Source organism: Salarias fasciatus, chromosome 23, assembly GCF_902148845.1.
Source record: "Salarias fasciatus chromosome 23, fSalaFa1.1, whole genome shotgun sequence".
Lineage (NCBI taxonomy): Eukaryota > Metazoa > Chordata > Actinopteri > Blenniiformes > Blenniidae > Salarias > Salarias fasciatus.
The window spans coordinates 2,882,736-2,897,146 of record NC_043766.1 but is presented as its reverse complement, the minus strand read 5'-3'; positions in this window follow the sequence as shown (position 1 = coordinate 2,897,146).

Here is a 14,411-nt window from a genome sequence, read left to right as displayed (position 1 = left end):
AAACTGACATGCGGCTGACGTGCGCGCTCCCGACAGTCCTCATGGAGGGAGCCGCGCATGCGGCGGAGAATCCTCCAATATGTCTTTTAACACACCCTCAGAGTTCAAATCCATCGTTTGGAAGTACTATGGATTTTACAAGAAAGATGGCAAACTTGACAAGACGCACGTTATTTGTAAAGAATGCCGAACTTCTGAACTGTCTGGGAGACGGGGATACGGACACTGCAAAGCCTCACTTGAAGCCACTCATTGAGAGAGATGTGATATTACTGTTACTGTACCGTTTACACTTACAGCATCTCATAGAAATCTTTTATTTGTTTTTGTTTTACTCTTTTATTGTTACAGGACAGTAATACATAGTAAGTAATACATAGTACTGGTAAAGAGATTACAAGGAATATTCAGACAATAAGCACTTCTTTTTTCCATTTTCTACTTCTAAAGAATAAACCCAAGCCTATTTTAACATACTGAATGAATTGACATCCTCTTATTTTTTTGTTTGCTTAATAGATAACATATGATATATTTTTTGCTTCACATTGAACTGCATTTGATTGAACTAATTTATTAAATCTCATCGCAAACAGGTGTATCGCACTGTCTCGGGAACAGGGTGAATCATACATCGTATCAGGATAAGGGGTGACTCATATCGCATCGTATCAGGATGAGAGGTGAATCATATCGTATCAATTTGGGATGGAGGGTGAATAATATCGTTTTGTATCCAAAACAGGGATTAATAGTAAGTATCGTATCGGCAGGGATTCAGTGTATCGCAAAATATATCGCATCATTGGCAGGGCATCGAGATGCATATCTTATTGCCACAGTAATGGAGATCCACACCCCTAATGTAAACACAGGCAGGAATGAAGTGAAAGCGCGTAAAGTCATGTTTGACTACGCGAGATTTGGAAGAGCGAGGAGTTGATTCTCTGACAGAATCTTGTAGTGTGTGTTCTGCTCCAGAATGACAGCATGCACGAGAAGATCAGGAGAGGAAGATCGGGTGCGATCTGTCTTCTGTTGTCTTCTAGTGTGTGGTCTCTGAATCAGAGAAGATTGAAAAAATCCTGTAGTGTGTACTGGCCTTAAGTTTGTCAAGACAATATGATTGAGCTTTTGTAAATGTATTGTTGTCAGGTGAGACGTGCAATAGAAGCGCTTTTCTAAGTCTGATATTTCCAAAGCTAAAATGAAAGTTGCAATGTAACTTTGACAGTGTGAGCAGCATGAATGAAGAATTGGTCCGTATATGCAAGAATAAGGCTGATCTGCTGATCATGTCTTCTAACAAACCATGAACATTATAGATCTAAAAGCTGACATGAAATCATCACATTATTCATTCTGATACATTTTGAGCTTTAAGATATTTTATTTTCTCTGTTTTATTTTTTTGTGGGGTTGAAATTTAAAAAATTGCATTTTTTATTTTTCCCAAAGGTGGCTGACTTTAGTGGATGCTAAACCTGACCTAAAGAAGATGCTGAGAAGAAGATTGGAGGAAGATCAGACTAAATCTGGATGAGAGACACTGGTGCTGGACGCCATGGCCAGAACTAAACATCATCAATAAACCAGTATTTTATAGTTCTAGTAGTTTATAGTAGTTTGTTGATGTGCAGATGGTTTTAATAAATCAAAGGCGCTGTCCATGGTGCTGAAATTGCCAATCCACCATTGTACTGCTGATTATCAGTGGGTCACTGTATTAATAAGTCCAAGGCGCTGTCCATGTTACTGAATTAGCCAATTCATCATTTTGGTGCCGATTATTAGTGGTTTGGTGTAATGATAAGTTCAAGGCGCTGTCCATTGTACTGACATAGCCAAACAATAATTGTGATCATCAGTCAGTCACATGTTTATTAACAAATACAAGCGCTTACCATGGTGCTGAAATTGCCAATCCTTTGTGTTGTAGATCATCAGTGGGTCATTATTTTAATAAGTCCAAGGCGCTGTCTAAAGTTCTGAAATCGCAACTTCTCTGTTGACAAATACAAGCGCAGACCATGGTACTGAAATAGCCAATCCACCACTGCGGTGAAGATTATCAGTGGGTCATTGTTTTAATAAATCAAATGCGCTGTCGATGGTTCTGAAATTGAAAATCCACAGTTGTGTTTCTGATTATCAGTGGGTCATTATTTTACTAAGTCCCAGGTGCTGTCCAAAGTTCTGAAATTGCAAATTCACTGTTGTGAAGATTATCAGTTGGTCACTGTATCATTACAAATCCAAGGCGCTGTCCATGGTGCTTAAATAGCCAATCCACCGTTGCTGTGGATTTGATCAGTTGGTCATTGTATGATTAAAAATCCAAGGCGCTGTCCATGTTACTGAATTAGCCAATTCATCATTTGGTGCGGATTGTTATTAGTGATTTGCTGTAATGATAAGTTCAAGGTGCTGTCCGTGGTGCTGAAATAGCGAATCCACTGTTGTGGTGAAGGTTATCAGTGGGTCATGGTTTTAATAACTCAAAGTTGCTGTCCATGGTGCTGAAATAGCCAATCCACCATTGTGGTGAAGATTATCAGTCGGTCATTGTTTTAATAAATCAAAGGCGCTGTCCATGGTGCTGAAATTGCCAATCCCCTGTTGAGATGAAGATCATCAGTGGGTCATTGTATTAATAAGTCCAAGGTGCTGTCCAACGTTCTGAAATCACAAATTCACTGTTGTTGTGAAGATTATCAGTTGGTCACTGTATCATTAAAAATCCAAGGCGCTGTCCATGGTGCTTAAATAGCTAATCCACCGTTGTTGTGGATTTTATCAGTTGGTCACTATATGATTAAAAATCCAAGGTGCTGTCCATGTTACTGAATTAACCAATTCATCATTTTGGTGCCTATCGTTAGTGGTTTGCTGTAATGATAAGTTCAAGGCGCTGTCCATTGCACTGAAGTAGCCAAATGATAATTGTGATCATCAGTCAGTCAATGTTTATTGACAAATACAAGCGCTGACTATGATTCTGAAATAGCCAATCCACCATGGTGGTGAAGATTATCAGTTGGTCACTGTATCTGATAACGATTATAATGATAACTATTATTTGTCACTCCCTGTGCTCCTGCGGCCTCGTGGGGGCACTTGGGTCCTGTTTGGGTTTTGCCTGCCCTAATGTTCTCCTGTCAAGTCACCTGTTCTCCTGTCTCGTTACCACCATAATGTGTGGGACCTGCGTCCTCCCCCTATTTAAGTCTGGCTCTCCTGGTGTGTCGTGTCAGCTCCTTATGGGTCTGTCTGCGTGCTTCCGTGTCCCTGCATGTCTACTCGGCTCAGCCTTACTGGATCCTGCCTTCATGAATCCTGCCTTCCTGAATCCTGCCTTCCTGAATCCTGCATTCCTGAGTCCTGCGTTCCTGAGTCCTGCGTTCCTGTATCCCTGCGTTCCCATTCCTGTTCCCCGCAATAAAGAACTGTTTGAACTCCGCCTGGCTGCCTGCGCGAGGGTCCTTCCACCTTGCACCATGACATTGGCCCTGTCCCAATACCCACACTACGCCCTACGGTCCTCAGTGGAGTGTGCACTTAGTTGAAGTGCGCGTAAGGATTCGAGTGCGTAGGTTACAAGGGTGCAAAAATTGAAGAATTGGGACGGTGATGGTTACGTCATTGCTTTGCATCACTGCATCAGATCTGCGACACTAATCATGGAGGGAGTTGGCGTTGTCTTCGGAATTTTGCTTTTGAAAATGATTGCAAAACTGCACCAGTGCTATATAAAACCAATGCATTATTATTATTATTATCATTATTACCAGTTGATGATTTTACGGAGAAAGAAGAGCCAGAAACGAATGTGGTTCATTCGCCAGGCACTCGCCGCTGCGCCGTACTTTCGTCAACCGGTAATTTTAATCTATTGTCTTTTGTTTCATTTTAGCTGATGTGAAGCATCCCCTTGAAAACGAGATGGTGAATCTCAAGGGGGCTTACCTCCATACACAAAATAAATAAATGGCAAGTATAAATATAAATATACTAAACGTGTGCAAATTTCACTTTTGCTTTTACACTTTTATTTCAGTCATTCCACTCCACGTTATGGTTAATTCAGTATCCGCAAATACAAAATGGTGCATTTATCAGTGAAATAATAATTCACATTCGATGTATCTTTCTAAGTAACAGTGCTAACTTCAATTTACCCACAGGTACATCATAATAAAAAATCAAATATCGTAATACTTACACTTGAAAATACATTTTTTGGTGCCGGAGCGTCGCTGACCACCGCCATGTTTTTCTGTCTTGTCGGCCGTTAGGAACTGTGGGTAATCTCCTTCGGCTGAGTCCGCTCCGATGCGGGCTTCGCTGGAGTGTGGATCAAGGGCGCAAAGGGGGCGGGGCCAAAGAGCACTCTGGAGGATTGGGACACCCTACGCACTCACACCCCTCAGCGGGAACGCGCAATTGAGGGGCACAAGGGTGGGAGTGCTAGTATTGGGACAGGGCCATTATTATCAGTCAGTCAAAGTGTAATTTTGAATACAAGGCAATCTTCATGCTGCTGAAAAATGCAAATTGACAATTATGGAGCAGAATGTCAGTAGTTAGCCATTTTATGATTATTCCATGGTGCTGTCCATGGTGCTGAAATTGCCAATCCACCATTGTACTGCTGATTATCAGTGGGTCACTGTATTATTAAGTCCAAGGCGCTGTCCATAGTTCTGAAATCACTAATATACCATTGTACTGCTGAGTTATCAGCTGGTCACTGTATTAAGCCCAAGGCGCTGTCCATGGTGCTGAAATAGCCAGTCCACCACTGTGGTGAGGATTATTAGTGGTCCATTGTTTTAATAAGTCAAAGGCGCTGTCCATGGTCCTGAAATAGCCAATCCCCCATTGCATTGCTGATTATCAGTGGGTCACTGTATTATTAATTGCAAGGCAAATGTCCAAGGCACTGTCCATGTTACTGAATTAGCCAGTTCATCGTTTTGGTACCTATTGTTAGTGGTTTGCTGTAATGATAATTTCAAGGCGCTGTCCATTGTACTGACATAGCCAAACGATAATTGTGATCATCAGTCAGTCAATGTTTATTGACAAATACAAGTGCAGACCATGGTGCTGAAATAGCCAATCTGCCACTGTGGTGAAGATTATCAGTTTGTCATTGTTTTAATAAGTCAAAGGAGCTGTCCATGGTACTGAAATAGCCAAGCCACCATTTTGGTCTAGATTGTTAGTGGGTCGCTGTTATGGAATTTTCGGTGAATCAGAGCCAAAGATGACGACTCAAGGTGTTGATGCTGCACAAGGAGGATTTATTGAGGATTGCAGAGGAAGCACACACAAATCAGCTGATTGAGAGCAAGGCTGTTGCTCCGACGAGGATCCAGCGCGACTCTGGCATGACTTCCGGCCATGCCAGGTCATATAGCCAGATCTCACGAGACTAGCAGACGCTGTTTCCAAGTGACTCCAGACAAAACAGAGCGGCCTCCACACTGTGTTCCTGAGAACTTGGAAACAAAGCATCATTCCATATAAATTCCTCCAGTGGTTAAATTCCAATTTAAACAAAGCCAGACACAAAATAAATTTGAATTTTAACAATAATCTAACTCACTATCGGAGATAGTAAAGCCAGACAAAGTAAAACCACTTTTCATTTGTGTCACACTCCAATATCAACGTTTTCCATAAACATCAATTAGATCAGTTCCTCCAAGTGCATCGTCATTTTTATTTTATATAAAACACCAAACAGCACTCAGTCATGGATGCAAATCTTAAACAAATCAGCATACCATGTGACAGTGACAGCTGGAAATACCTTCATGCCAAACAACAATCCTGGTCCAGGCCAATCAACCAGGAGGCAAAAGACAATCAGTGGCCGTGATGTGTCCAATCAAGCTAAACTAAGAAAAGAAAGAAAAACCATTAAAATCCGCAAAACATTAAACACAATAAAACACTGAACATCTGTTCTCAAAGTCAGTCATCAATGTCAATGTTAGTATGTTGGTAAGTTAGTTTGTCAGTCACACAGTCATAGTTACATTCACCCATATTCAGTTGAGCACATATTTTCAAGGTAAAAGTAAAAACACAGAGCAGTGGCTTCATACCCAAACCTCCCTGCCCCAGACAGGCTGTGCTTTATTCAACAACAGCAGAATGTGACACATGTACTACGCATCCCAAACCAAAACCTGCTGCAGTGATAATCTCTGCTGGAGCATCAGCTGCTCACAGACTACTTAGGAGCCCAGGAACCCAGTCAGGAGTCTGCAAGAGAAATAAGCATCAGGGTGAAACCGTGATCCATGCGTCCGAACCAGAATACCTGTAGAGAACCATTCCTTCTCTTGGAATAGAGATGACAGGGCAGTCCGAAGCCAGGCAATCCCAGACCAGAGGCTGATGTTCAGTCTTCCTTCAGATGTTGACCATCCTGTGACATTGTCTCTGTTCACTCCAGTTCTGCAGAAACATCCTTGTGTCCTTAACACAGAGTCTACAGCTGCAAACCAAAAATCCAGTGATGATAGCATCCTGCCAGACCTAGAAAAGACGACGTCTCTTCTTTTAGTCTGTAGTGGCTGATTAGACAACAGTTCAGGTCTTCCCAAAGACCAGGACCGACTCTTCTCCCCCATATCCTCTCCTCCAGAACAAGGAACGTCACTTTTAGCTGCAGCTGGGCTCAGGATGCTCAAAGTTAAAGCTATTTATATTGGAAAAGGTGAAACTTACATTTATTTGACAGTGATTTCATATTTCTTAAGTAACAGGTAAACATTTAATTTATTGTAGTTTTTATTTCTAAAATGTTATACTGGAGGAGTTTCCTGGATAAATAATTTCTAGTTTTACAGGCAGTACATTATGTACATGATTCTTAACAGTTTTTCTGAGGCTTTTGTATTATTTATATCGATATCGGAATTATATTGTATCGACCGAGATTAAGACCTATATCGTGATAAAATTTTTGGCCATATCGTCCAACCCTAGCTTGAATCATATATATTTTCATTACTTATTTTGTAGAGTGGAATGTTGGAAAAGGCTTGATCAAGTGATGTTACACAGAGAACAACAGTCAGCAACAGTAGGTATGAGAAAAACTGACCCATTTATTATTAACCAATTGGTTACAACAATTTTAACCTTCAAAATAATACCTACAGTGTTCTACAGTTGAATAAAATAAAAAAATAAATAAATTAGAAGATGCTAAAAAATAACCTAAATAACTCCAGTAAAAACAAATTATACTTTCAAAGTGCAAACAATTCTAGTCCACTTCAGTTATTTTTGAGTGTCAGAAGTGCTGGAGCAGAAAATGGACTGCTTAATGGAGCGCTTATGTCGGAGATTTTAGATGTAATCCGATAAAATCCGATACTTGTTTTTGGCTGATATCGGACCGATATCCGATATCAATATCGGATCGGAACACCCCTACCTGTTTCTGGTCGTGTGTAGAAAAGTCCCTGTCCCTCTGGTCCAAGGCAGAAGCTATCACAAAAACTGAACAGGCAACCATCCAGCCAGCAATAGGAAATGGCTCTCTAAGGTGGCAAAGCCAGAATGAGTCAGCTGCAGGAGGAATTCAGGAGGAAGACCAAGGTATAGCTAAAATCAGGTACAAGAAGAAATGGAGAAAAAAATGAATGCAAGAGCGGCGTGGTAGGATTGTTCAACACCTGGTAACCTCCATCTTATGCAAAGTAAACCCCAACAAAGCAGCTGGCCAGACAGGCTCAGGGGCGGGGCACTGGAGGACTGTCCCATCCAGCTCGGTGGAGTGTTTACCGGGTTATTTCAGCACCTCTTTGACACAGACATCGTTCCCAAACAGTGGAGGGAATCAACCATCATTCCTATTCCCAAAAACACCTGTGGGAGTACAGAGCAGCGGCCCTGACATCCATCCTCTGCATGGACTGAGTCTGGAGTCATTAGCCGCTGGATGAGCTTCAAGGCAGACTGGATCCACTCCAGTTTGCCAACAAAACAAAAAGAGGCAGTGAAGATGCAAGTCTCAGGTCTACTCTCCATACACTCACCAGGACCTTGCACTTTTCATCATCTTTTAACACTGTAAATATCAACAGGAGTTTGTTGCAGCACACATTCACAGACTGGTGGACATCAGTGTCCCAATGGATAGTGGAGTCTGGACACAAAGCAAGTGAGTCTGGTAAGCCTTTTGGCTCCAGCTGATTAGAGGTTTGAAATGATAAGGCTTTCATATAGGGATCGCCATGGCCTTTGTGTCTGACTACATGTTTGCTTGATGGTAAATACTAACAGGTGAAATACTTCTCTTGGTCAAATTAACACCTCCAGATGTTTATGAAAAAGGACAAAACCCAAGTTTGGTTTCTGTATTTCATTAAGTTTGACAATTTCCAACTGCAGAAATGTGCAGTGAGTGTCTGTTAGAAATGCTGCCATGATAGAGTCACAACATGTTTCTGCTCTTTCTCATTTGGCATTTTTATGAATGGAACCAGAAATGTTCTTTTCACTTTGACATACTGCTGTTTTATGGTTTTAGATTTGTGCAAGTATTTTTTTTCTGAAATGTCAGTAACTGATTACAATAAATTAGTCCAGTTCATCAAATGAGATATCACTAGAGAGATAATAACACTATTTATATGTTTCATAGATGTAAATTGTCCATTAAAGCATGTTTTGCAGCCAACGAAACAGAGAAGGATGTCATGCATCATAGCAGGCTGAAAGAGTCAGAAATTCTGCATTCATGACTAAAGTTGAATATCACCTATTGGACTCATGTTTTAGTTTAGTGTGTGGTGCTGCAGACTCTTTACTCTGAACTGTACCTGGAAGTTTGCTGTGTTCAGAAAACCCACAAAAATGGGGAAAACATGAAAGATCCACATAGAAAGACCCCAGGAGAAGAGAATAGAATGTTAAAAATATGAATTACAACAGGATTAAAAAGGAAATAAGCAACAAAATAAGTCAAATTTAATTGGTATAAAGCTAACTGTAATATTGACAAAGGAAGGGATTAAAAAAAAATCAGCCCAACAAAACTCACTATTTACAAAGCTGTGTCCAGTTTGATACCAAATTACAACAGAAATTGAGACAGTTACTTGCACTCTGTGCTGCTATAATTGGTTGAATACAACTCAACCAGATAGGACAGTTGTCCTCTTAATGGACATTTTATCATTATAAAAGTTGTTGCTTAAATAAGCCAGTTTATTCTTCATGCATTTAAAAAAAAAAATTAAACATTTTTTAAAAGCCCCTTTTTTTATTAGTCCGATTGCAGTGCATAGATTAATCCCAAGTAAACGTGCTCTTATTGAAAAAGTAAAAACACTAAGTAGTCATTTCAAAAATTACTTGTATTTGTTACTTTTTAACATATGTCAAAAACTTTTTTTCCTTTCTTTTTTTAAGACGAAGAATATGCCAATTATAGCTTTAAATCTATAGCATCACTGACTTCCTCATTTTTTTCTTTTAATGCCAATGATGTGCTGTTTGATCGAAACCTTTTTTTTTTAATGTAGCCTCGTCTTCAGATGTTTTTCCTTCTGTGTGTTTGACGAAAACTTAAAAATCACGTAGATATCTTCTGCCAAGGGGTTTCTGCTGCTCAGCTCATTGCGGTCAGATGTTATGGTTAATGTTAGCTGCTTACTCTCGGTTTTTCCTGCTACGTGAAGACTCAGGAGGTCAACCTGGAGCTGGGTTGAGGAGATTTTATTCTAATGCCAAGGCCATAATGTGGACAAGGACCTTCAGACTTCACAGCGGACCTGAGGAGACAAGTGCTGAGGTGGGAGACACTCATTTCACAAACTATGATTCAGAAACGCTTCATATTAGCTTCAGAAGAGATAATATTTTCATTTGAAATGTACAACCGAGCCAAATATCGGCACCCTGCACCAATAAAACTTCATTACCCATTCAAATTAAGTCTTAGAATCTCAGTATATTGCAAATAAATCTTATTAAAGGTTAATTATTCATGAAATGAACCTACATTTGTCTATATAACAAAACCATCTCTTTAAAGCTCATGATATGTGTTGTTCAAATATAACATTAGGAAAATAACCCTATTCCTGTCCATGCTTAGCACTGGTTTAGCACTGAGGCCTGTGTGTATTGTGATAACATGATTTAAAGGAATACACACACTTAAGTACATGATATTAATGTGCTTGTGATTTTTGAGATTTGCTCTTATCTTCTGAATAACATTAACAGCATAATCGTTCTCTGTCCCCTTATTATCATTGCTTTTCTCCTTCAACACAGGGACACAGAATGCTGTCCACAGGAATAAATAACACACACACACACACACACACACACACACACACACACACACACACACACACACACACACACACACACACACAATATGGTCCTTGCCCTCCAGGCAAGCCCTCCTTCGGAGGGCTCAGTCCCTCATAATGCAGTAAGCCTCTGAATTTACAAATATGTTGATATATGGTGCGTGGAAACGTAATTCATTGCAGTCAGTGTGTGTGTGTGTGTGTGTGTGTGTGTGTGTGTGTGTGTGGGTGTGTTCTTGTATTTCTATCCTTGTTGGGACCAAATGTCCCCACAAGGATAGCAAAACGTGGAACGACGTGCCTTGTGGGGACCTTTTTCCGGTCCTAAGTAGGAGAAACAGTGTTTTCTTGACCATGTTGTTGTTACTGAAAAAAGTAAAAGTGCAAAAACATTTCTTTAGGGTTAGGCTTTGTTGTGGTGTGGGTTAGGGTTAGGGTAAGGGTCAGGGTTAGGGGCTAGACATGAATGGGAGTCAATGGACGGTCCCCACGAGGATAGAAATACGAGACTGTGTGTGTGTGTGTGTGTGTGTGTGTGTGTGTGTGTGTGTGTGTGTGTGTGTGGGGCCAACAGGCCTTTACAGCAGTGGCTCTTTCAAATAAAACCTTCCCCAGTTCGGCCCCACACCTGAATGGGCCTTTCCTGGTTCCTGGCCACACAGGCCTCGCTATATGGTGAGTGTCACTCATGCTCACACAGCTGCAGCCTTTAAATAAACCCTGAAGTACCTTTCATTCTCTTGGATGTGAGTGAAAGGGCGGTGAGTAATTGTTAAATGTGTTTAAATGGCGGCTCCTCGTCAGTGTCAGGGCCTGTAGAGTTCCCCTCCCTTTCATGGATTACATGTGTACGTGTTTGTGAAATACTTGAACAGGAATAAAAGACTGAAGACGAACGCGTCTCCCTCTCACGCCGTCTCCTCTTGAAAGCTGATGGAGACGCACTCTCGGCACTCATGAAGCGCTCCAGTGTTTGAAAGGAGCAACGTAAAGCTCTCACCAGAGCTCTGAGGCATAATCATGACACAATTAAGATAATTTCCCAACGACCGCTGGTGGCAAGAAAAGCAATTTTTCCACCTTGTAATCGAGTCTGTCTGTCAGATTAAGATAGCAGGTGATTTGAGGGAAATTGTCTTGGCTAACTCTTTGGAGTGGGATCCAGGTGGCCTCAGGTATCTCTTTGCCCGTTGAGGTTGCCTGCAAGGTAATGCAGTTTTGATTTTGAAAATGAAAGAAACATTTTGAGCGGTGGATTTGTGTCTCTGGGCATTTGTCGTCTTATTACCTGCCTCTGCTGCCATCTAACTCCTGTATCTTGCCACATGAAAGAGCCAAGTGGCCCGTTATCTCTGTCTCACTTTCTTTCTCCGTCTCCCCTTTCTGTCTTTCACTTGCCATCCAATGACAAACTCCAAATGCAACACATACGGAATGAGATTACCATACGTGGGGGTGGAAAACCGAGCAGAATGTCAGCCTCTTGCAGCCGACCTTAGACATTTCAGTCAGGAAAAAAAAAAGAAAAAGAAAAAAAGAAAAACCTGTCCTACTTAGTAAAAGATCATTGTAAGTAGAGTGTGTTAGTGTTTACTTGACACTGAAGTGCAACAAAGACACTTACAGGGCTGCAGCATGAAGCCATATTTGTAATTTAAGACGTTCTAAGTTGCTTCTTTTCAAATTTTAGGGTTTCAGTTTACATCATTGGGAAATGCATTTGCTTTTATTAATAATTTTGATGTTTTTGGAGCAAAGTTGAGATGCATTTGGTGAATTCACAGGAGGCTGTTTTAGGCTCACACAGCAATCGAGTGAACCCAGCTGCACTTCTTGTGAAATGCTAGGAATGTACACACAAAACGAGATTAAAAAATACAAAATTCAATGAATACAATTGAACAGTTAACATTTGCAGTTCAGCCTGACAGCTTGGACATTTTGTTTGTAAAGATAAGCTCATGTATTTATTGTGAATTACCTATAACAACAAGTAAAACAAAAAATATTTGAGAGTGAAGAGATTCTGAATTTAGTCAGATTTCTCACTGTATAATAATGAGTCACAGATTCAATTTAAACCGAACATATCTGTCTTAGGAAAATAAAATGTTTAATTTTCATCCAGAGTATTCAAACCTAAAATATCTAGTAATCAGCAGACTTTATCAGATCTTGACTGCCAGCCTTCGGGGGTAAATTCAATTGATTTGACTGAAAATACAGCAGAGGCACCTTGTGTTAAAAACTGTGATATAGTCTGGACATACAAGGAAAGATAAAACAGCACTTTTAGACCTTGTACATTTCTATCTGACGATGTGTGTCAGTCCCTCTAGAAGCTGTTGATTTTCCTTCGTTAGTTGTTTTGATCTCTGCAGTAAGCCGTAAATGCTAACACTTAGAGCACGACTTGGCTTGACTTCCTGTCTCATTGACTGCCTCTTTATTTATAACGGCGTATTTGTTAGAGGTGCACAAAACCTTGAAGTGTTGGATGTTTGCAACAGACTGTGAAATAATGGGGCAGATTTGTATGTGACACTATTTTTCTGTTAATTTTTAATTCTAATCATATTAAACATTAGAATAAATAAGTGTCCATTTACCACTGTGCTAACAGAAACACAAAATGTGGTAATATATTGATTAATTTCTTCATGTTTTGTCATTCCCAGTATAATATGATAATTTTACTAAACAACGAAGAGCAAAGAGTCCACAACTGTTTCTGCTGTTTAGGGTTAAAAAGCATTTAAAAAATCCCCACAAATGCACAGTTAGAAAGAAACAATATCATATCTAGGGAATTTCTGGACCTCTAAACTGGACATATTTGTTGTTCCCTGCATGTTTGCATGTTCCCTGTTTGTACTGCAGACAGTCTTTATGAGTTTTATGCATCAAAATGAGATGTTTCAGGTGAGCGAAGCCCTGACTGCTTGTTCATATTCATTACAAACCTCTTTTTTTTTTTTTTTTTGCTGGTCATTTAATTGTGTTGAAAGTGTGTACGACCTTTCAACATTATCACCAGCATTATACTATCTTTTGATTTTCAGTAGGAGCCATGCAGTGTGTGTGTTGGGAGTTAGAATCCCTCCCTCCACTAGATGGCATTGACACACTTGAATTTGATGCTCGCTCCAGCTGAGCCAAACAGCATCCTCCATCCCTGCATCAGGCTCATTCAGCTCCCCTCATCCGTCTGGTACATGCTAAAATGTGAAGTGTAAATGAAACGGAAGCATACAATCCTTCATCCTTCACTGAAATCCACTGTTCATTTCTGCTGCGGCGGAGCGCTCACCAGGAAAGCTGGATGATCGAACGCTGTCCTTGAACAGCTGTGACCGAGTAACGTTGTGGTAATTGTTTTGGGAAAGTATTTCGAGTAGACTTTTAGACCTTTTCAGTGAAAAATGTAACGGATGTGTAAATGGTAGTGCTAATGGGAAAGCAACACGACAGAAAGAACGCTGCAGCTTAGCCAGCAAAGGCCTTGGCACTGTGAAGACGTTGCATGTTTGCTCTGTCTGCTTTTCTACCACCATTTATTGCTAAAAAGAGTATGTTACTGAGATACAGGGATAGCTCCAGAGCAGGCTGTGAAGAAGTAGGTGCATAGTTTACTCCTGTTTCAACCGATTTATCAAACGAGTTGCATCATGCAGGACTAATGAGGCTGATTCCTCATGTCTGGGCATTCATCCATATTAACATTGCACCAATGATCTTTAAAGTTTTCTCTAGTTTTGGAAGAGAAAAGGGAAAAAAGAAACAGGCCGAGTGTTTCCTGGCTGGACTCTTTACAATTTTCATGTTATTTGCTAAAAGAGAATCCTTTCTCTCTGTCTGCAGACGTCAGTTTGGATTTGGTGGCCCTGGCAGTGAACGGCGTGGGCAGAGTGTAGAATCCCCCTGCGATCGACACTGGCAGGGTTCAATCAAATGACGAGAGGCGACACAATCATGTGCCAGTGAATACAATGTTCCCCGACATGCCCCCCTCTCCGCTCTCCTCTACCCCCAGAAAAGGCTTGGCTATAGGAAATTTTG